Source organism: Crinia signifera, chromosome 12 (genome assembly GCF_055691185.1).
Source record: "Crinia signifera chromosome 12, ASM5569118v1, whole genome shotgun sequence".
Classification (NCBI taxonomy): domain Eukaryota; kingdom Metazoa; phylum Chordata; class Amphibia; order Anura; family Myobatrachidae; genus Crinia; species Crinia signifera.
Genome location: NC_139228.1, coordinates 70,107,217 through 70,130,425, shown reverse-complemented (window position 1 = coordinate 70,130,425; position 23,209 = coordinate 70,107,217). Strand labels below are relative to the sequence as shown.

General features: G+C 41.4%; 1 long non-coding RNA gene across 2 annotated transcripts in view; it reads left to right on the top strand.

The window, feature by feature from the left end:
• Positions 1–22,292, top strand: part of LOC146050705 (uncharacterized) — an 89,215-nt gene extending 66,923 nt beyond the window's left edge. For both annotated transcript variants that reach the window (XR_014466349.1, XR_014466348.1), the window contains one exon: positions 22,154–22,292. This is a non-coding gene — a long non-coding RNA (uncharacterized LOC146050705). The remainder of the gene's footprint in view (positions 1–22,153) is intronic.
• The last annotated feature ends 917 nt before the right edge of the window (positions 22,293–23,209 follow it).

Here is a 23,209-nt window from a genome sequence, read left to right as displayed (position 1 = left end):
TCATGACGTCACGGGTCGGCACCGCACACCCTGTGCACTCATGGGAAAGGACATCGAAAGGACGCAGACTGTAACTATGGACGCGAATCTGCTGAGAGGGCTGAGAGGGGTGCGATGGCCAGCCCCGGCAGCGGGTGCGTGTCACAGGGGATGATCGGAGCCTGACACTTCCACATCAGACTCCGAGCAAGTCAGTGCAGCAAGTAGGTGGCTCAAGCTGTAGTTTGAATAGTAAAATTCATTATCTTGACCAGCATCCATAGTGTGACATATGTGCACCTGCTGCCAGGTCTACAGCTCATGTCACATGGTGGCTTGGTGGGCTGCTGGCATAATAAATAAGTATATTTAATGTACTTATTTAATATGCCAGCAGCCCACCAAGCCACCATGTGACATGAGCTGCATGGTAAGTGTAGTAGTTGGTGCACAGTACACATTCGGAAAGGGGACGTGGTTACACCCTTTTTGATCATGACCACACCCCTTTGTTCATGGCCATGCCCCCTTCCTGAATGTTTACCGATTTCTTATCTTCAAATGTTGGAGGGATATAGTCAAGCAGCATCAATGGTTACGTATCCCACCCTAATGCCCGCTACTGTTGTAGCACAGTTTTCCTGTGCTGGACAGTGGCGGAACTCTGGGAGGCAATGGAGTCATTTGCCGCCGGGCTCCGGGCCACAAGGGGGCGCTGACTCCATTGTCCCCCATTGCATGTCTTTACTGCTGTAAATGAGGGGGGAAGGGGGCTGCATGCTGTTGCTGACTGTGACAGCAGCACCTGTTACACAAGGGGGAGAGGGGGGTTTAGTGTCAGCAGAGCAGCATCACCTGTCACACGGTGGTGGGAAGTGGTGTATCTGCCTCCGTTCACCCCTGCCCACAGCAGATGGATGTGGTGGAGCCTGGGATCCCCTTCCTCTTATCTTTATTCATGTAGTTGTTCCTTGTTCCCTCCTCCCTATCAACCCCCCTGTGAGCGGAGCCGCTCCACTCACTGTGGTCCCCCACACGGCTTTCACGGAAGTGCGGCTTCCTGATCCATCTCCAGCCATGTCAGCCTGTAGACCTCATGTAGCAGCAGGGAAGCCAGCGGTCTGGAGGAGGCCGAGTCCTGCAGAAGGAGCAGGTATGTGCCCACCTAGTACCACACACCCACATAGGTCCCTGCCAGTGGCGCCAAGGGGGGAGCGGCTACTTGTTGCCCAGGCCGGGTCTGGTGGAGGGGCCCAGCTCTCGCATTGCAGAGAGCCCGGCATTCAGTGAGATAGGTCAGGCTGCTAGCGCAGCACAGCCTCTGCCCCAGCACAGTACTGTGTGCGGAGCTGGGGAGAAACAGTTGGAGCAGCAGTAACCTGCCGTCTCTCTCCCACCTGTTCTGCCCATTGCCCACATTAATTTTTCACAGGGGCATGACCACGGACCCCCTCCCGGTAACCATGCCGCCTCCCGCCGGTGGCCACGCCCCCTTCATAAAATGTTACATAAAATGTTATTTCATTTTTAAAATGTATTTTTTTTTTTTAACCAGGGCGCTCCTGTCGGCACCCCTGGTCCTTGCTACCCCACAGGGTGAGAGGGAAGGGGTACTGTTTAGTCCACATGGCTGGCATCCCACCCTCCCACTCTCTCAGTTTGCCCATTGAGGACAGGCTACAGAAACATTTCCAGCATACACACAACTTCCAGGGTCTTGAAAATAGTGTGAGTAAACACTGAATAATTGACCATTACATACTTGTCTGTGTTTTATAGGTCATGAAGTGCCACACCTTGGAAGTTGTGTGTGTGTGTGTATATACAGTACAGTATATATATACACATACACTTTTCATGTTCACTCACATTGTATAAACATGATGAAAAGGCCATGGTGGCTTGGAAACGATGTCATCATCATGTAATTGCTGATATGCAACTTACTAACATAAAGTAATTATTAAGACCCAGGAGTGCCGCCTGTCTATCCTACAAAGAGCTTTGCTGCTATGTGTGAGTCTGTGTGAGTATGTATGTATGTATGTATGTATGTATGTATGTATATATATATATATATATATATTTATATATATATATATATATATATATATATTCCAGGGGTATCCTCCACACTACAGGCGGGGGATGTCAGGCACTCGCCTTTTTATAACAAAAAGAAATCCAATCTCTGTTATAAAATCCAATCCAGATTTTTTATTTCATCCAATGTTAAAGTCTGAGACAATCATCATAACTGTGCTGTTTCCATGTGTGCCCCGACGTTTCGGTCCAAATTAGCGGACCTTTATCAAGGAGCCTATAAACACATGGGGTAAATGTTTTAGTAACCTGCCAACAGGGTACCAAAATATACAACTTGCAAACACATGTACATAAATAAAGTTTTACATTACTTGGTCAGCGAAAAATACAGCAATCAACGAAGTCAGGAAAGGAAGCCCATGGTCAGAGGAGCAGCAGCTACCTGACACTGCCCGGGCCCGGCATTTATACCCTAGACATACATTGTTTAAGTGAGGACGCCGCCTACAATCAGCTGAGCCGCACTTCCGGAGTCACCGGTAATTCGGGACCCGGAAGTATCGGCTTTTGGAACGCACGAGTGGCACGCATAGACTTCCGGGTTTCCCCGGCTGCTGTGCTGAACTCACTCAGCAATACGTAGTTTGACACGCAAGTTTGGAGCGCACACACTTCCGGGTTTCCCCGGCTGGGCTCCTGCACGGATCTGACATTAGTGCAGCATCACAAAGAGAGAGTTGTTAATTAACATTGCTTAGCTACAGGGGCTATTTTAAATATACGTATCAGAGTACATATCAATATATATACACGTGTGGATGTATGATCTTAAATAATCAGCTTGTTGCATTTAGAATAGCAGAGAGAACGGTATAGTAGCCGGACCAATGTAGTCTGGGTGAGCCGGGGATATTTTAACCTGCTTGGGGTGGCATAGAATTTTTGCATAGAATTTTTTGCAAACAACAACGATCATTAGTGTTTATGGGAATCATTAATTCTTAAATTTAAATGCCACAACAAGCAGAAAAAAAGGGGGAGGGAGGAAGGATCGGACAGGTGATTGTGCCTGGCACAGATTATTAGAAAAAATATATACATATATATCTATAACAATAAAGTCTAATCAAAGTGTAGAATCTACTAAATATTTTAATATTTATTTTTATTTTTATTTTTATTTTTATTTTATTATTATTCTTATTCTTATCCTACAATTCTTTTTGTGTGAAGCACCTGAAGATTGATGCAACTAAAAAAGTGATGAGGCACCTAAAAAAAGAGAATGAAAAAGGGCAAAAATATGGAAAAGGGCAAAAATATGAAAAAGGGCAAAAATATGAACCTTTTCAGAAATAAAGCAAAAAAAGCCAGAAAAAGGCGAGAGTCAGACCATTAATCAAAAATTATAGGGGAAAATGTATCAGAGAAGAATATATGGAGAAAAACTACTATCAAAAAAATCTTTGAAAAAAAGGGGGTATCAAAAAATAATCAAAAAAATCATAATAAAATACCCCAGATAACCCAGGGAAAACATGTTAAGGTATACATGGAGTTTCAGTGGTCCAATTACTTCAAAAAAATGTTCAATGGATTGTTCTCATTGAGACCTCTAGGGGCCAATGTCCCAAGTTGGTAAATCCATCGACTTTCCTTTTTCTTTAGTTGTAGACCCCGATCTCCTCCGCGTGGCGGTGGTGGGACCCAATCTATTAGGCGGCAACGTAGGGTAGATAATTGATGGCTTGCTTGAAGGAAATGGCGTGGAATAGGCAGTTCGGCTTTGCCTGTCTCGAGTGCTACACGCACTGAGTTCCGGTGGTTCGCCATGCGCTCACGAAACTTACGGGTGGTCATCCCTACATAAGCGAGACCGCATGGACAATTTAACAGGTATATTACGTGGTCCAATTGGCAATGTAATCTATGTTTGATTTTGATGGCTTTGCCCGAATGAGGATGAGGAAAGGTGGCCCCCTGGGTCATACTGTTGCATGTTGTGCAACCAGTGCAACGAAAGCACCCTGGTCTTCTCGAATGCAACCAGGTGGTGTTCTGTTCGGCAGTAGGGGTGGCCATCGGTCTCATTAATATTTCTTTCAAATTTGGGCCTTTTCTAAAGGCCATCATCGGTGGTCCGTATTTATTCAATTTCAGTGTGTTATCAGTTGCCAATATGGGCCAATGTTTTTTAATACTCTTCTGAATGTCAGATGAGGCATGATCATAGGTATTTACAAATATCATTCTCTGAGTAGTTTTAGAACGGACTGAGGTGTCAATGTTACGGTGGACTTCATTCATGTTGTGCCGTGCCTTCCGTAAGCATCTCTCAAGTGTGACCTTCGAGTAGCCTCTTTCAATGAATCGTGTGGTCATCTCTGTAAGTTGTTCCTCCATGATGGTGGGTAAGGTGTTATTCCTGATAACTCTCATAAACTGGGAGATGGGCAGGTTTTCTTTAAGAGCTGGCGGATGTTGACTCTCTACCGACAGCAGAGTGTTTCGATCCGTTGGCTTCCGGAAAACACTTGTCTGTAGGACACCTGCATTTAAGCTCACTGTAATGTCAAGAAAGTTAATCTCATTGGTTTCAATCTGATGGGTGAATCTGATCGGGTGCTCTAGGTTGTTGAGTTCCAGCATCATATTTAGGAACTGATCTTTTGAACCAGACCATAATACGAAAATATCGTCGATAAATCGCTTGAAGTACCTTATATGTTCTCTATATTTCATAAGGATATAAGTGTTCTCATAATCGACCATATAAAGTCCTGCATAAGCCGGCGCCAGGTTTGAGCCCATGGCGGTGCCCGACACTTGGACGTAATATTTCTTATCGTATAGGAAGTGGTTACAGCTTAAGATCAGGGTTGCCATATCGATTAGAAAAGCTGTTGGTGGCTCTTGGTTCGTTCTTTCACCCAGTTTCTCTTTTAGCACTCTGAGACCATCTGAGTGGGGAATAACAGTATAAAGTGAACTCACGTCCATTGTGGCAAGATATAATTCACCAATGATCTCTATCTGTTGAAGTTTTTCAATAAAGTCGGCTGTATCTCTGATGTAAGTATCACTATTTGTGATCAACGGCTGTAGGTGATGGTCGATGAATTTGGCAAGGGGCTGAAGAAGTGAGGATCTAGCAGAGATGATAGGCCTGCCCGGCGGTTGCGTATGGGATTTATGAATTTTTGGCAACGTGTAAATGATGGGGCAGACCGGGTACTGTACTGTTAAAAAGTCAAACTCGCCTTTCGTCAACCACTTGGATGACAAACCCCGGGCTAGGAGGTTATCCACTTGCTTCTTAAATTCCGGGATCGGATTGTAATTAACACACTGGTAGGTGTTGTTGTCTCCCAGTTGCCGGGTAATTTCCTCGTGGTACTGTTTCCAGTCTTGCACGACAACAGCACCCCCCTTGTCTGCAGGTCTTATTACTACATTGGTGTTTTGTTTCAGCTCTTTGAGAGCGGTGCGTTCATCGAGAGTTAAATTATGATATTTAGGTTTATCAGGCAGTCTTTGGGAGTCCAGTTCTATCAATCTTGAGAATGTTTTAATGCTGGGATTTCCAGAAGTGGGGTCAAACGTTGAGTTAGGTTTAAATATTGGTCTTTCCATGGTGGTGATGGAATCCCCAAATTGTTCCCGTAATCTGAGCTTTCTGCTAAACTTGAAGATGTCTATATTAGTCTCGAATTTGTCATGTGTGGTGGTGGGGACAAATGACAATCCCCTTGAGAGGACTGATAGCATAGCCGGGGTCAACGTGGTGTTAGAGAGATTGTAGACTAGGTTCTGACAGGTCTCCGGTCTCTTTTTCCCAGTACCTCCGCGACGAGGGTGTGGTCTGCACCCCTTCCTCTTGGTCGTCGTTTTGGCTTTCGGGTGTTGTCGGTCACTTCGTCTAAAAAATCAGACTGTTGTCCAGAAAGATCAGTGTCTGATGCTGAAGCCGAGGTGGATGAGCCTTTGTTGCCTTGTTGTTGGTACTGTTGGCGTCGTGGTTTATATGGGCGTTGGTTACGTCTGGGGTTACCACTATTGCCACCTGATAACCATCTGTACACAGAATGAGATTGATAGTCAGCTGTGACGGTTGTGAGTTTACTCCTTTTAAAAGAAATCAATTCGTTCTTGTAGGTGTCCAGTTGTGCCCCAATCTTGTCCAGCAGGTTACAAGATTTATCATTTCTTATTGTGCTTAGATGAGCATTATTGAACACATCGATATCCTTTTTTATTTTCTTCAGCTCAGTACCCACCTCCTCTACCACCAGCAACATCAGATCAAAAGAACATTTATTCAACACGCCGCACCAGCGACTGCAGAACGTGGGGTTGTTTCGCCCTATAGTGGGAACGTTAGGAACCCTAAAGCCTCTTGGTATGAATTTTTTCCGGTGGTAATCGGACAAAAAATGTCCATGCATCGTTAGATCAATCTCCCGTTTCCTGAGTTTAAATAGACGTTGGGATAGATCGGTAGCGGACTCCGTGGGCAGAGTATCAAAGTCCGATTGGTCAAACAGGACCTTGTCCGCGTCGTCATCAGTAAGGGATATTATCCCGTGCTCCGCTTGTAAAAGTAAATTATCATCCAGAAAACCAGTGCCCCCAACTGCCATTTTTGTCAGTGGGTATTGCAGTGGTTTAAGCTGGATTTGGTCTGATGTTACTAATAGGGTCAGAATCAAAGGAGTATATTGTATACCTTAAACCCAGTGTATGAAATTTTATAAATATTTAGTAGATTTGTAACTTATTTTGTCCGAAGCAAAGTCCTCCAAATGGCAGTGCCTAGTAGAGCTGCACAAATGCCAGTGTTGGGCCTTCTTAGTTCGTGGGTGACCGGTCAGGGGGAATTAAATGACTAGCATTATTATCCCCAAATACAGTCCAGAACAAGACCGCACTCACACTGTGTTAAAGTCAATTTTGGGGTGCCTGGCAAGGGAAATGTGCTTTTTAAAGACACAGTCCCAATTACATTCCAGGGGTATCCTCCACACTACAGGCGGGGGATGTCAGGCACTCGCCTTTTTATAACAAAAATTCATACCAAGAGGCTTTAGGGTTCCTAACGTTCCCACTATAGGGCGAAACAACCCCACGTTCTGCAGTCGCTGGTGCGGCGTGTTGAATAAATGTTCTTTTGATCTGATGTTGCTGGTGGTAGAGGAGGTGGGTACTGAGCTGAAGAAAATAAAAAAGGATATCGATGTGTTCAATAATGCTCATCTAAGCACAATAAGAAATGATAAATCTTGTAACCTGCTGGACAAGATTGGGGCACAACTGGACACCTACAAGAACGAATTGATTTCTTTTAAAAGGAGTAAACTCACAACCGTCACAGCTGACTATCAATCTCATTCTGTGTACAGATGGTTATCAGGTGGCAATAGTGGTAACCCCAGACGTAACCAACGCCCATATAAACCACGACGCCAACAGTACCAACAACAAGGCAACAAAGGCTCATCCACCTCGGCTTCAGCATCAGACACTGATCTTTCTGGACAACAGTCTGATTTTTTAGACGAAGTGACCGACAACACCCGAAAGCCAAAACGACGACCAAGAGGAAGGGGTGCAGACCACACCCTCGTCGCGGAGGTACTGGGAAAAAGAGACCGGAGACCTGTCAGAACCTAGTCTACAATCTCTCTAACACCACGTTGACCCCGGCTATGCTATCAGTCCTCTCAAGGGGATTGTCATTTGTCCCCACCACCACACATGACAAATTCGAGACTAATATAGACATCTTCAAGTTTAGCAGAAAGCTCAGATTACGGGAACAATTTGGGGATTCCATCACCACCATGGAAAGACCAATATTTAAACCTAACTCAACGTTTGACCCCACTTCTGGAAATCCCAGCATTAAAACATTCTCAAGATTGATAGAACTGGACTCCCAAAGACTGCCTGATAAACCTAAATATCATAATTTAACTCTCGATGAACGCACCGCTCTCAAAGAGCTGAAACAAAACACCAATGTAGTAATAAGACCTGCAGACAAGGGGGGTGCTGTTGTCGTGCAAGACTGGAAACAGTACCACGAGGAAATTACCCGGCAACTGGGAGACAACAACACCTACCAGTGTGTTAATTACAATCCGATCCCGGAATTTAAGAAGCAAGTGGATAACCTCCTAGCCCGGGGTTTGTCATCCAAGTGGTTGACGAAAGGCGAGTTTGACTTTTTAACAGTACAGTACCCGGTCTGCCCCATCATTTACACGTTGCCAAAAATTCATAAATCCCATACGCAACCGCCGGGCAGGCCTATCATCTCTGCTAGATCCTCACTTCTTCAGCCCCTTGCCAAATTCATCGACCATCACCTACAGCCGTTGATCACAAATAGTGATACTTACATCAGAGATACAGCCGACTTTATTGAAAAACTTCAACAGATAGAGATCATTGGTGAATTATATCTTGCCACAATGGACGTGAGTTCACTTTATACTGTTATTCACCACTCAGATGGTCTCAGAGTGCTAAAAGAGAAACTGGGTGAAAGAACGAACCAAGAGCCACCAACAGCTTTTCTAATCGATATGGCAACCCTGATCTTAAGCTGTAACCACTTCCTATACGATAAGAAATATTACGTCCAAGTGTCGGGCACCGCCATGGGCTCAAACCTGGCGCCGGCTTATGCAGGACTTTATATGGTCGATTATGAGAACACTTATATCCTTATGAAATATAGAGAACATATAAGGTACTTCAAGCGATTTATCGACGATATTTTCGTATTATGGTCTGGTTCAAAAGATCAGTTCCTAAATATGATGCTGGAACTCAACAACCTAGAGCACCCGATCAGATTCACCCATCAGATTGAAACCAATGAGATTAACTTTCTTGACATTACAGTGAGCTTAAATGCAGGTGTCCTACAGACAAGTGTTTTCCGGAAGCCAACGGATCGAAACACTCTGCTGTCGGTAGAGAGTCAACATCCGCCAGCTCTTAAAGAAAACCTGCCCATCTCCCAGTTTATGAGAGTTATCAGGAATAACACCTTACCCACCATCATGGAGGAACAACTTACAGAGATGACCACACGATTCATTGAAAGAGGCTACTCGAAGGTCACACTTGAGAGATGCTTACGGAAGGCACGGCACAACATGAATGAAGTCCACCGTAACATTGACACCTCAGTCCGTTCTAAAACTACTCAGAGAATGATATTTGTAAATACCTATGATCATGCCTCATCTGACATTCAGAAGAGTATTAAAAAACATTGGCCCATATTGGCAACTGATAACACACTGAAATTGAATAAATACGGACCACCGATGATGGCCTTTAGAAAAGGCCCAAATTTGAAAGAAATATTAATGAGACCGATGGCCACCCCTACTGCCGAACAGAACACCACCTGGTTGCATTCGAGAAGACCAGGGTGCTTTCGTTGCACTGGTTGCACAACATGCAACAGTATGACCCAGGGGGCCACCTTTCCTCATCCTCATTCGGGCAAAGCCATCAAAATCAAACATAGATTACATTGCCAATTGGACCACGTAATATACCTGTTAAATTGTCCATGCGGTCTCGCTTATGTAGGGATGACCACCCGTAAGTTTCGTGAGCGCATGGCGAACCACCGGAACTCAGTGCGTGTAGCACTCGAGACAGGCAAAGCCGAACTGCCTATTCCACGCCATTTCCTTCAAGCAAGCCATCAATTATCTACCCTACGTTGCCGCCTAATAGATTGGGTCCCACCACCGCCACGCGGAGGAGATCGGGGTCTACAACTAAAGAAAAAGGAAAGTCGATGGATTTACCAACTTGGGACATTGGCCCCTAGAGGTCTCAATGAGAACAATCCATTGAACATTTTTTTGAAGTAATTGGACCACTGAAACTCCATGTATACCTTAACATGTTTTCCCTGGGTTATCTGGGGTATTTTATTATGATTTTTTTGATTATTTTTTGATACCCCCTTTTTTTCAAAGATTTTTTTGATAGTAGTTTTTCTCCATATATTCTTCTCTGATACATTTTCCCCTATAATTTTTGATTAATGGTCTGACTCTCGCCTTTTTCTGGCTTTTTTTGCTTTATTTCTGAAAAGGTTCATATTTTTGCCCTTTTTCATATTTTTGCCCTTTTCCATATTTTTGCCCTTTTTCATTCTCTTTTTTTAGGTGCCTCATCACTTTTTTAGTTGCATCAATCTTCAGGTGCTTCACACAAAAAGAATTGTAGGATAAGAATAAGAATAATAATAAAATAAAAATAAAAATAAAAATAAAAATAAAAATAAATATTAAAATATTTAGTAGATTCTACACTTTGATTAGACTTTATTGTTATAGATATATATGTATATATTTTTTCTAATAATCTGTGCCAGGCACAATCACCTGTCCGATCCTTCCTCCCTCCCCCTTTTTTTTCTGCTTGTTGTGGCATTTAAATTTAAGAATTAATGATTCCCATAAACACTAATGATCGTTGTTGTTTGCAAAAAATTCTATGCAAAAATTCTATGCCACCCCAAGCAGGTTAAAATATCCCCGGCTCACCCAGACTACATTGGTCCGGCTACTATACCGTTCTCTCTGCTATTCTAAATGCAACAAGCTGATTATTTAAGATCATACATCCACACGTGTATATATATTGATATGTACTCTGATACGTATATTTAAAATAGCCCCTGTAGCTAAGCAATGTTAATTAACAACTCTCTCTTTGTGATGCTGCACTAATGTCAGATCCGTGCAGGAGCCCAGCCGGGGAAACCCGGAAGTGTGTGCGCTCCAAACTTGCGTGTCAAACTACGTATTGCTGAGTGAGTTCAGCACAGCAGCCGGGGAAACCCGGAAGTCTATGCGTGCCACTCGTGCGTTCCAAAAGCCGATACTTCCGGGTCCCGAATTACCGGTGACTCCGGAAGTGCGGCTCAGCTGATTGTAGGCGGCGTCCTCACTTAAACAATGTATGTCTAGGGTATAAATGCCGGGCCCGGGCAGTGTCAGGTAGCTGCTGCTCCTCTGACCATGGGCTTCCTTTCCTGACTTCGTTGATTGCTGTATTTTTCGCTGACCAAGTAATGTAAAACTTTATTTATGTACATGTGTTTGCAAGTTGTATATTTTGGTACCCTGTTGGCAGGTTACTAAAACATTTACCCCATGTGTTTATAGGCTCCTTGATAAAGGTCCGCTAATTTGGACCGAAACGTCGGGGCACACATGGAAACAGCACAGTTATGATGATTGTCTCAGACTTTAACATTGGATGAAATAAAAAATCTGGATTGGATTTTATAACAGAGATTGGATTTCTTTTTGTTATAAAAAGGCGAGTGCCTGACATCCCCCGCCTGTAGTGTGGAGGATACCCCTGGAATGTAATTGGGACTGTGTCTTTAAAAAGCACATTTCCCTTGCCAGGCACCCCAAAATTGACTTTAACACAGTGTGAGTGCGGTCTTGTTCTGGACTATATATATATATATATATATTAAAGTTGGGTGAGGCTGGGGGGCACCAACATATATCTTGCCTCCGGGCGCCTGGGACAAACTTACGCCACTGGTGCTGGACATTCAATTCTTTGCGCAGTTATCTGAAGGAGAGTGACCAATCAACAGAATGAAAAGGGACATCTTAATTCCCCAAAAAAACAGGGGCAACTTGTCATTTATTATATTTTACCTGCAGTGATTTAAATGGTAGAAAAAATGATATGTAGCAAATCCTAAATCTCAAGCCTTATGGGTAGGAGATTCCATACTTGTGTTAGAATATTAAAGCCTTGGTAGATCAGTTATTAATTGTAGCGTGGAGATTGCGAATTCATTGGAATAACACAATTGATCGTTTTGATGACTATCTTATAAATGTTATTAAATTCTAATAATACACTTACACTGATGACTAGAAAGTGCTGTATATTCTATTATTATTTTATTATTTTCTATTTATAACAGGGTTAAGGTTTACAATAGGAAAACAGTGAATCTTTGAAAGCTTACCTCCTCTTGCTTTATTTGAAATATTGTCTGTGAGTGCCGCCACAGGTTTTTGGAATATCCTGGGGGTTTTTTTTATGTTTGTTTTTCATATTCACCTAATCCCCCAGCGTCCACGGCATCCGTCTTCAGAGGCATTTCTGGTCCCAGTGATATTTTGCGCGGGTGCGCTGGTGACATCATGGTGTCACTGGCCCACCAATGCAAAGCATCATTGGGGCCTCAAAAGATGGATGCAAGGGGACGTCGTGGGACAAGGCGAGTATGAATAAACAAAAGATCTTTCTAAATCCAGAATTTCACATAAGGGATACTCAGAAAGTGTGTATATACATATATATAAACTCCCAATGTCAGTTAGTTCATGGACAATTGGCTTGATGTGTTGGGACTAAGCTAGGGACCTCTGGGTTATTGAACCCACTTGTGTAGCCTGTGTATTGCCTGCTGTAAAACCTGCCAACTGTGGCCTGAATTGTCAGTCCTTACAGGGAAATAGAAAGTTTTAACAGGGAAGTAGCCAGTCCTTACAGGGAAGTAGACAGTCCTTACAGTGAAGCAGCTGGTTCGTTCAAGGAAGTAGCCAATCCTTACCGGGAAGTAGCCAATCCTTGCAGAAAAGTAGCCAGTCCTTACAGTGAAGTAACCAGTTCTTACAGGGAAATAGAAAGTTTTAACAGGAAGTAGCCAGTCCTTAAAGGGAAGTAGACAGTCCTTACAGTGAAGTAGCTGGTTCGTACAAGGAAGTAGCCAATCCTTACTGGGAAGTAGCCAATCCTTGCATAGAAATAGCCAGTCCTTACAGTGAAGTAACGAGTTCTTACAGGGAAATAGAAAGTATTAACATGAAGTAGCCAGTCCTTAAAGGGAAGTAGCCAGTCCTTAAAGGGAAGTAGACAGTCCTTACAGTGAAGTAGCTGGTTCGTACAAGGAAGTAGCCAATCCTTACTGGGAAGTAGCCAATCCTTGCAGAAAAGTAGCCAGTCCTTACAGTGAAGTAACCAGTTCTTACAGGGAAATAGAAAGTTTTAACAGGAAGTAGCCAGTCCTTAAAGGGAAGTAGCCAGTCCTTAAAGGGAAGTAGACAGTCCTTACAGTGAAGTAGCTGGTTCGTACAAGGAAGTAGCCAATCCTTACTGGGAAGTAGCCAATCCTTGCATAGAAATAGCCAGTCCTTACAGTGAAGTAACCAGTTCTTACAGAGAAGTAGAAAGTTTTAACAGGAAAGTAGCCGGTCCTCATAGTTTAGTAGCCAGTCCTTACCAGAAAGTAGCCAGTCCTTACAGGGAAGTAGACAGTTCTTACAGGGAAGTAGCCAGCCATTGCAGGGAAGCAGCCAAATCTTGCAGGGAAGAAGACTTCTTGCAGGGACGTAGTTAGTCCTTGCACCTAGGTAGCCCGTACTTGCTGGGAAGTATCCATTGATACACTCCATCCTTGTACAGAGGTGGCCAGTCCTTGCAAGAAAGCAGCCACTTCTTATATTGCATACAGTTCTTGTATGTAAGTATCCAGTTCTTGCATGGGGATAGCCCAGGGCTGGATTAAGCACGGGGTGACAGGGGCACACATCAGGGACCCCCACACTGACACAGCTGTGGCAGTGGCAGGTGGGTGGCAAGCAGTGGGGTCGGGCAGTGCGGGGCAGGCAGGGGGTCTCTGCAGCAGCTGGGCACTGCAGTCAACAGCGTGATCCCTGTGGCGGATGGGAAGTCAGCGGCAGGGTCCAAGCGGCAGATGGGAACTAGTAGCGCTACTAGTTCCAGTCCGCCACAGGGACCCTGCCAAGGACTTCTCATCCACCGCCGGGACCCCTCTGCCTCCCCAGCACTGCATGGACCCCACTGTAGCGCTCTCCGGATCCCTGCTGCCCGGATCCCCGCTGCCCATGTACCACCTGCCTCCGTGTGTGAGTGTGCGTGTGTGTGTGTGTGTGTGTGTGTGTGTGGGGGGGGGGCAATTTTGTTGCCCAGGGCCCCAACAGACCTGAGTCCGGCCCTGGGATAGCCAGTCTTTGCTAGCAATACATGAAAGTAGGCTGTTATTTACAATGTGACTATATTCTCTTGTGTTGTTACTGTGTAAACAATCCCAGCAGCGGTTCACAATGAAATTACAGAAGGAATAAGCATTTTAACTTTCTATTTTTTTTGTTTTGTTTTGTGGTTTTTCTTACAAACGGTTTTAAAGAAAACTTTGTCCTGCATGAATTCGAGAAGTCGTTCTTGTTATTTAACTGTAACCGTAGGAAATTGAAAACGACACAAATGCGCATTATTGATTGCCATACAAACCTCATTGTATCTGTCTGCAGACATATGCAATACATCTAAACAGACGGGATAAGTGTTTAACAGACATAAATGATATGTAATACAGAGCACAGTAGAAACCGGTCGGGAAGAGAAGACATTGACATGACCCCGATTCTGCACCAAGGGATTGTGGGTACACATGTATTGGATATCCCTATAAATCCATAGCGTTATGCAGACCAATTACAGAGTAATTATACTATAAATATAGCCAAAACACAATTTCCCACGATGCCAACTGGAAAGTCTACAATTCAATCTCTACAATTAGCAAAGTTGAGTTATTTCCATTAAAAAAGTCTTCCTATATCTTATTATTCCAAACTTTATTGTACACATATGAGCAGCTGATTACTAAGGTATTTAATTAAGTACTTTATTTATATAGGACTGCTTTGCCTTAATATATCGCCGAGTGATATATAGCCGAGCGATATATCGCTCAAGGTCTCCTTTTCATCGGTGACCAGAGATGGTCGCTGATGAAAAGAAACCTATACCGGCGAAGCCTCAGAGGTAATCAGCTGGTTGCAGGAGCAAGCTCCTGAGACCAGCGATTATAACTGGGCTGAAAACGGGGGCACACTCCCATCACTGGCAATATGGTCGCCAGCAACCATATTGCCAGCGATATCAGCCCATATCGCTGCCGTGTGTACACGGCTTTAGGGATAGCTTTTGAAAGGTCAACCATCAATGATATTCGTTGATGGTGCCAATGGTATTAGTATTGATCCTCAGCGAAATGAAATGAAACTATAGATGTCCGCAGTTTAGAGACCACATAAACAAGTAATGTTTTTCCTGTGAGCACCAATAAGTAGCTTTCTGTTATTTTTTCCCTGTTCAGAAAATGGTCAAATTATATAATTCTTTTAATACACTACATATACTTATACAACACTGCTGTAAAGTATGTTATTTCTTTACTAATCTCTAATAATAATTTCAATATTAGCAATATAGGATGATGGGGGTCATTTTGGTTGATTCGTTCCCCCGCAATGATTTTTTTCTGCGCATGTGCATAATGAGTTATGTGTATGTGCAGGGCCCCTGGGTGAACAGACTCATCAACTTCGCAGCTTACTGAGTTAACCAGAATCAAGGCCAAAATGTATATTTTATCAGGAAAAATAAAAATGTAGCCTGTGGTTGAAAACTAAGCCAGTTAGGTCATGGATATTCACGTCCTTAAAAAATGTAAAAAAAAAAAAAAAAAAAACCAACCCCCCCCCCCCCCCCCCCAAAAAAAAAACCTGTGATGAACTGACAAGTAGACCACCCCATTTTAGGAAGAATTACTCTTATAATTATGAATATAAATGCTAGAATATTTAAACTCACTGGAAATTGAATCAAATTTAACGAAACAGAAGGACTCAAGTTTTGTTGAGGTTCCTTACAAATGTGAAAAAAAAAGATGACCTGCTCAAGCTTAAATGGCTACATGTTCTAGTTTTGTATTTCAGTATTTATAGTTTTATTCAAACAGAAAAAAAAAAATACTGTATTTGAAAATGAAGGGGGATTTCCAATTATCAGCAAAAAAAAAATCAATCAGTTTTCGACAATATTTTTTTTTGCAATACTATTAGGGAGCCCGTAAAAAATTCTCGTGATAACACAGTTTCAATGAAACACAGCCGCTGCTTTCCGTGATTTTGTTTCGCCTGTCTGAGGTAGGCGAGTTGCCACATTTTGTGAATTTTGTTTCACTTTCCTGAGACAGGTGAAACAAAATCCGCAAAAAGGTGGCAAATCGTGCCGGCTTTTAGTGACTAATTGGATAGCTCTGGGTGAATCCAATAGTTTGCAAAAAAATATATTGTGGCTAATTGAATACTGACCAAAATCTGAGACTCTATTTGTTGCTTAACATTATCAAATGGTATTAGTCTATCTAACGTATAATGTATCTATAGCTAATATTTCTACTTGTGAACCGTTTTAACTATTCGGCTTGAGAAACAATTTGAAACCATTTTGAACACCACCTCAATTCATGATTATCTTAATATTTTATTAATTATTGGTTTTATCATCTACGGAAATGGCACCACAAGATTCCACAGCACTAGACAGTGGATAAATAAAACGTAGCAAAACTTTTTTTATTATTTAATTTGTATTTAGACTTATTTTATTCTATTACTATGAGAGATACAAAAAGTTAGTACATTCAGTAAACAAAAACATGGCAAGGGGTGACACAGCATAAACAAAGTTTAAATTTGAACATTGGCATGCTCCTTTTAGCTGGATTTTGGTTTTGGATTAAAGGGAAATTGTATATTCTTTTTATGTGGCTTCTACTTTTGTGGTCTATGGCCTCCTAAGTGATTTAAAAAAAATCTTTAGCTGTTTTAGCAGATATGGTGAGCTTCCATGTTAGTCTGGCGCCTGGGTAATGCTATGAAAAACTTAAACAGGAATAACATGGTCAGATTTTTCTTTATTGATGACATGGGAGCCCTATTGCATGCTTCTTATAGAGACATAGTGGCACATTTTGTAAACACTGTAATGTTTTTATCTGCATCCTTAGCTTTTGCTTAACTTAACGCTGGGCTTCAACCATATGTTCTGTAACATAACAAAATCTATATGAATTTTGGTAGATAATTTATGAGACAGTTCTTGATGCGAGGTCAACTATTCACTAGATAACAAGCAGCTCAACTCCTTTTGTTGCTATCGTATCAGTGATTTCCATTTATTAAAAAAAATGTGAATACATAACATTTATAACATTTAAAATATATTTTATATATGTTTTTAAAATAATCTCAGTACCTGAAAATTATTTCATCATTTACAACGATCAAATGAAAATTGGTCAAATACAAAAAATATCCAATGAATAAACTATAGATTTGTTTAAAATTTCACTACTGTTTTTATTGGGTTGTCAAATCAGTAAAAAAAAATAGCTATTGTTACAATTGAATGATCAAATAATTATTTTAAAAAAATGCATTCAAATTACATTGCAAAAATGGAGCAGCAGACATTTTTGCAGTGATTTTTCTACTTAAAAATAGATGCTGCACAATTTTTCCCATGATTTGTGCTGAAGCAGCATCCCAATGAGATAAATATTGAAGAACATGTAGGCAGGGTGTGTGGTATGGCCAGCCTGGGCCCTGGGGACCATGTGTACTGTACACCTTGAACCCATTAGGTATACATAAGCATGGCAGTGAAGTATTGTCATGTTTTCTATGTCAAGCTTGAGTTTGCAAATTAAAATAAATAGCTATTGTTTAAGTGTTTGTTAGTATTTAATTAACATATTAAAACTATAAGGGTCAACCAAACTTTGTTCAAATGTATTTGTGAATTTATTATTTGTGAATCATTTAAATGTGAAATAATGTTTGATATGTTTATAAAAATTAACACTGACAATAATTATAAAATAAGTTATATTGTAATGGGTAATTCTAAAAAGGTATTTAGACATTGGGCAGTATTTAATGCTCCCAATTCACTGGGTTTTTTTCAGTGAATCGGGCTGTTTTCACTCCTTGCAGTGAATCTTTTTCACTGAAATTCTTATTCACCCTATTTAATGTTTACTGTTTGCCGAAAGCCGAAGAACAGTGAATGCCGGCCAGTTCTCCGTTTCATGCTCGCTGCTATTGGCTGGTGTATTTCAATGGGGTTTTCACTGGGATTTGCCGAGAGTGTATTCAATGCTAGGATGGAGAACTGCTTTCAGCATGATTTTCGCCACGATTCACCGTTTTGCATTCAACATCTTTTTAAGATGAACTGGAATGTGATATTTTAAAATAAAGATTTTTTTTTGGGTGTAAAAAAATCAGTAATTTTTTTCTGTGAAGGGTCTTGCTATTTTTATTCATGTGTTTGCAGCACATGAATATATATACATTTGTTATTTACACATTCGCCAGCAGGGGCCGGGGAGCCGCTCATTAAATATTCACTGCACACTGGTCCCGCTCATTACATATACATGAGCAGGACCAGTGCAGCGGCTCCCTCCACTGTGCCCCTGCCAGCTCTTCTGGGGCCTTTGTCCCCAGGAGCCCTCCTTCCCCCACAGATTCTGGCGCAGGCAGGGTGGCTTCCATCTCCTTGCCTGCGGCTGTCCCCTGGCTCCCTGCGGTGTTCGCCGCAAGGGTTAAAAATTGCCGTCAGGGGCAGCGAGCCCCTGAGGAATTGAATAGGGTGAGAGAGAGGGCTGTCAGCGAATCCTCCAGCCCTCTGGAACCCTGCGAATGTGCATTGAATCCTAAACAGGATTCACCGCACATTGTGATACAGTAATTGTCATTGAATACCTGCCATTGACTACAGAAACAAATATTTAACATTTTTATTGAACTGTGATCAATTTTAAATCTTAAACACTGTTCAATAGCAATATATATATATATTGCACTTTTGTTCAGTTTATATGTGGTAAGTTAAATATAAACATTAATTTCTAAGAAAGACATAAGCTGTTTTAAGTCTGCAGTGCAAATCAAATTAATTAAAGAGCAATCTAATGTAAAATAAATCAAATTATGAATATTCATGACATTTTCTAAAGAAAGATGATATTTCAAACTTTGATTTTCACTAACTCCTATTTTAAATATTCCACTATGAGTGAACTTAAGAGTTTCAATTTCTGTGAGAACCCAAATCAGCCAAATTCTAAGTGCTACTCAGCTATCTAAACTTTCTATTACTTGCAACTGCTCATTTCTCTTTGGAATCAACATTTTGCATCCTCATAAATATAGATTTATACTAATTTAACCCTAGATAAGGAAGTAATTCTCTGCAGGAAATATGTACACAGCTTTTTTTTGCAGATATTTAAATGCCAACAGTGAATGGTAAATGCTGGAAATACGTGTACCTTTCTCATCAGTCATATTTACAGGAGCAGTTGCATTGGATATTTAGGGGATATTCAATCTCCCGCCGACATTCTAGACGGGGAAATGGCGGCGGGGCCCTACTCAATGCTGTCTTCCCCGACAGCATTGAACAGGGATCTCAGCAGAATTGGCCCTAATTCACAAGCAGTTTGGGCATGTTCTGCTGAGAACGGCTGGGAATTGGCGATCTCTCGGCTGCAGCTTGCCGATTTCCGGCCACTTCTCGTGACCACGCCCCCTTCTCGGAGCTCGGCAGCGGGACATTAAATCCCACCTGCAAAAATCACTGATGACTCTGAGAAGGGGACAGGGTCATGGCTGTTGGGCTTGCCCGACAGTCGTGACCCTACATTGAATACCCCCTTAGTCATACACATTAGCCTGATACTGACACTAAACAGCTGTGGAGTGCTGCTATCTTATTGGTGACTGTGATGTGGCCTCCAAGATGGTTGGGGCAGAACTTGAGGCTAAGCACATGCCACTAAAGTTTACGTTTTCAAAATAAGACAACTACAAACTCTTTATTTTCCTTATTGGGATTGCATTTTTTCAATTATATTTCTGATTGTTACATCCTATTACATAGACGAGCAGAATTAATCCGTTTTAGGAAAGCACCTGATTATTCAGGTTTGATTTTTATTATGTGCATTAAAAAAAAAAAAGATAAATGTAACAAAAACATTCCTTTAATGGATGCAGCAGAAAACATTCTCTAGGTGCATTATTTACTAACCAATTACAGTATTAATGTATCAGCGATAATCTTTAATAGTCTGCATTCTGACTCTTCATTCTTTTTGAATGGCAACCAAACACCAAAGCCATAAAAGAACAATAGATATTTCAAATAACAAAAAGGTTAACTTCAAAGTTTTGACGATTTCATTTTTGCATAATATTGAGTTCTAACAGCTATTTAAAAAAATTCCAGGATATTTCCTTTCTTCCGTGGATGCTTTTGTGATGTTCTGCTTTGAGTCATAAAAAACAAAAATGAACATTACATTTTCTTCACAGAGTTCTTTTGCACAAAAATGGTGGCAGGACAGTCGTTAACAGTGAAAAAACTTGATTATTGTATTTGATGCACTTGTTCCCTGGGTGATTCTTGGTTTAAATTAAATATGACCTTACTTATACCCCTTTCACATCGCACTTTTAAAACGGTATATTGCCGTTTTTTTTCCATTTTAAAACGTTTAAGGCTGCAATGTGAAAGTGCCAGAGTTGATTTACCGGTTAAAGTTAACCGGTATTTCAACACAGTTAAAAAGCCTACACGTTTTAAAGCCGTTTTTTTGGCAGTTTGAACAGCTCTATTTCAATGGCTTGAAACGTGTCCCTTGGGGGTTAAACGGGTTGAATGTTTGAATGGTATTAAATGGTTTTTAAAACGGTTTTCACCTGCAATGTGAAAGGTCTCAAGGCTCAGACCCGTTTTAAAGTCCCATTTAAGAATACCGTGTCATTACCCATTTCTGCAATGTGAAAGCAGTATTTGTAAAAAAGTGTGTGGTGGATGACTCGATTGAACAAACAATGACTTGACTTCTGCCCAATAACAGGTGGTTCAACAGCGGCTATTAGAACGTGATGAAAATAAGCTGACGGTCATGACTGTACCCACAAATATGCCGGCTTACTAGCAACACCTTAACTTTCATACCACACCTTTTCCTACGGGACTGTCATTACTTCAATAAAAGTGCATTGAACTATACATACAATGTGCCGGGTTACCTGCTTTATTGATGGAAATGAAAGTTAAAAGCAAAAGTTTGAAAATAACTTTATTTGATCATAATTCATGAGGGTGTATATAATTTAAACCTTGTGTATTAATGGGATTGTATTAAAAAGGAGAAAAAAAAACCAATGTCACTATCAGTTGACTTTTGAAACAGAAAAGCCAATAAATAGTTATGCATGAGAGATAAATGATAAAGAATAATTGGAAAGATAAGGTTCATTTACTAAAAACAACTTCTACTTAAAGATGACCTAGACCAGGAATGGGGAACCTTCGGTCCTCCAGCTGTTGTTGAACTGCACATCCCAGCATGCTCTGCTACAGCTTTGTTATTTGGCCACACCTGTTGCAGGGCATGTTGGAAGGTGTAGTTCAACAACAGCTGGAGGGCCATTGGTTCCCCATCCCTTACCTAGACAATATGTATACATACATCAATGGTCAACAATATGGTTTGTCTAATTAAAATATCACAGAATAATGGACAAGGAGAAGGAGTCTTTCAGTTGCAAATAGAAGAGGTTTTCACCATTAACACATTAAAGGTTTCTTTACAGTAAGAGTAAATACATTTGTGAATTATTAACATATAAGGAGGTTCTTACAAGAACTCACCTGTCTCTATAATTAGTAAAGGATATAATAGAGGTGTTTGATACAGGATAAATCTGTACTCAAACCCAGTGGCGTAACTACTGTAAGGCAGCCCCAGCTGCCACTTGGGGGAGCAAACGGCAGTGGGTTATGGGTGCCTGACATGCCATGGCAGAGACAACAAATCCCCCCACTGATTCAATTGACTGTACACATCGCATTGCATGCGATTTGCGTGCAATGTGATCCGCGGGCAGAGGAAACGTGAAACTACACAAGTACCATCGCATGACATGCGATCACATGCGATGCGATTTCCTTGCCGCCGTGAAACTACACAAGTACCTGGTTTTCTGCTGCCACTACTGCGGGGTTGCCTTTTGGTACTTGCCTTATTAAATATATATGTTTAGCTTATATTATCAGCTCTAAATGAAAACATGTGAAATAACCCTGTAATGTAATAATTTATTAGTGAAATTGGAGTATATATATTTTTTTATTCTTTTTTTCTTTTTTTTTACAGGATTCGTCCAGAAAAGTTGAACAGATACTTCAATCATTTGAAAATATTTTTTTTTACTTTGCCAAGCAATCGTTTATTATTATTATTATTATTATTTTAATTATTATTATTATAATTGTTTATATTGCTGCAGCACATTATTTCTGGTTACTAATACATAAAACTGTTATTATATTAAAATTTATAAAGAACCGTCTTGACAAGAAAAATTCAGCTAAATAGGTTTTCATTTTTGCTTTGCAGCTAATTAATTGAAATTGTAACACAAAATATATATTTTTAAATATTGAAAATTATTTGAATTACTGAAGGAAAATCGACTACCATCCATACCATTACAGCAACACATGTTCTTACACAGGGTCATCAAAATATGCCTCCGTTCTTAAGATGGATACAGAGATTACAACACAAATTGCCTTATTTGAATAACAAAATCAGTGCCGTAACAATAGCCCCACCAGGGGTCTGCAGGGCTATCAATGCCCTGTACTGCTGCCAGAACCAACCCTGCACTGCTTGCCACCACCCCGGGACCCGCCGGTCTACTTGTCTGCGGCTCCGGCTCTCCTCTTGGCTGGCTCCTTCTAATGAAAAATAACCCACACAAAATATCCGCCCCCTTACAGTATACACTTTTTGAGGATGCTAGAGGAGGCAGCGGCCTCCTCTACCTCTTTATTTTACCGGTGGAGGGGGTGGCAGACTTTATTTTACAGAGGGGGCGGGCTTTATTTATTTTACCGGTGGAATGGAAGGCAGGATTTAATTTACATGGCCACTGGACAAAATCTTGCATTTCGCATAATATTTATGCCCGGTTGCGCACTCCCGCTGGTCACATGCGACATTGAGCTGCACATACAATTAGAAGATATCAGTGTGACCCAGTGCAGTGTAATGATGGAAGAAACAATATGTAATTCCTTCATTCATTACATTGTGTAATGTTTGCCGGCAAAATGCTACGGTCCGAGGCGAAGGTATATCTCCCAAACCACAACACTTTTGTTGGTAAGCTGCTCAATCAGAGGTCTGTCACTCAGGTGCCAAAGG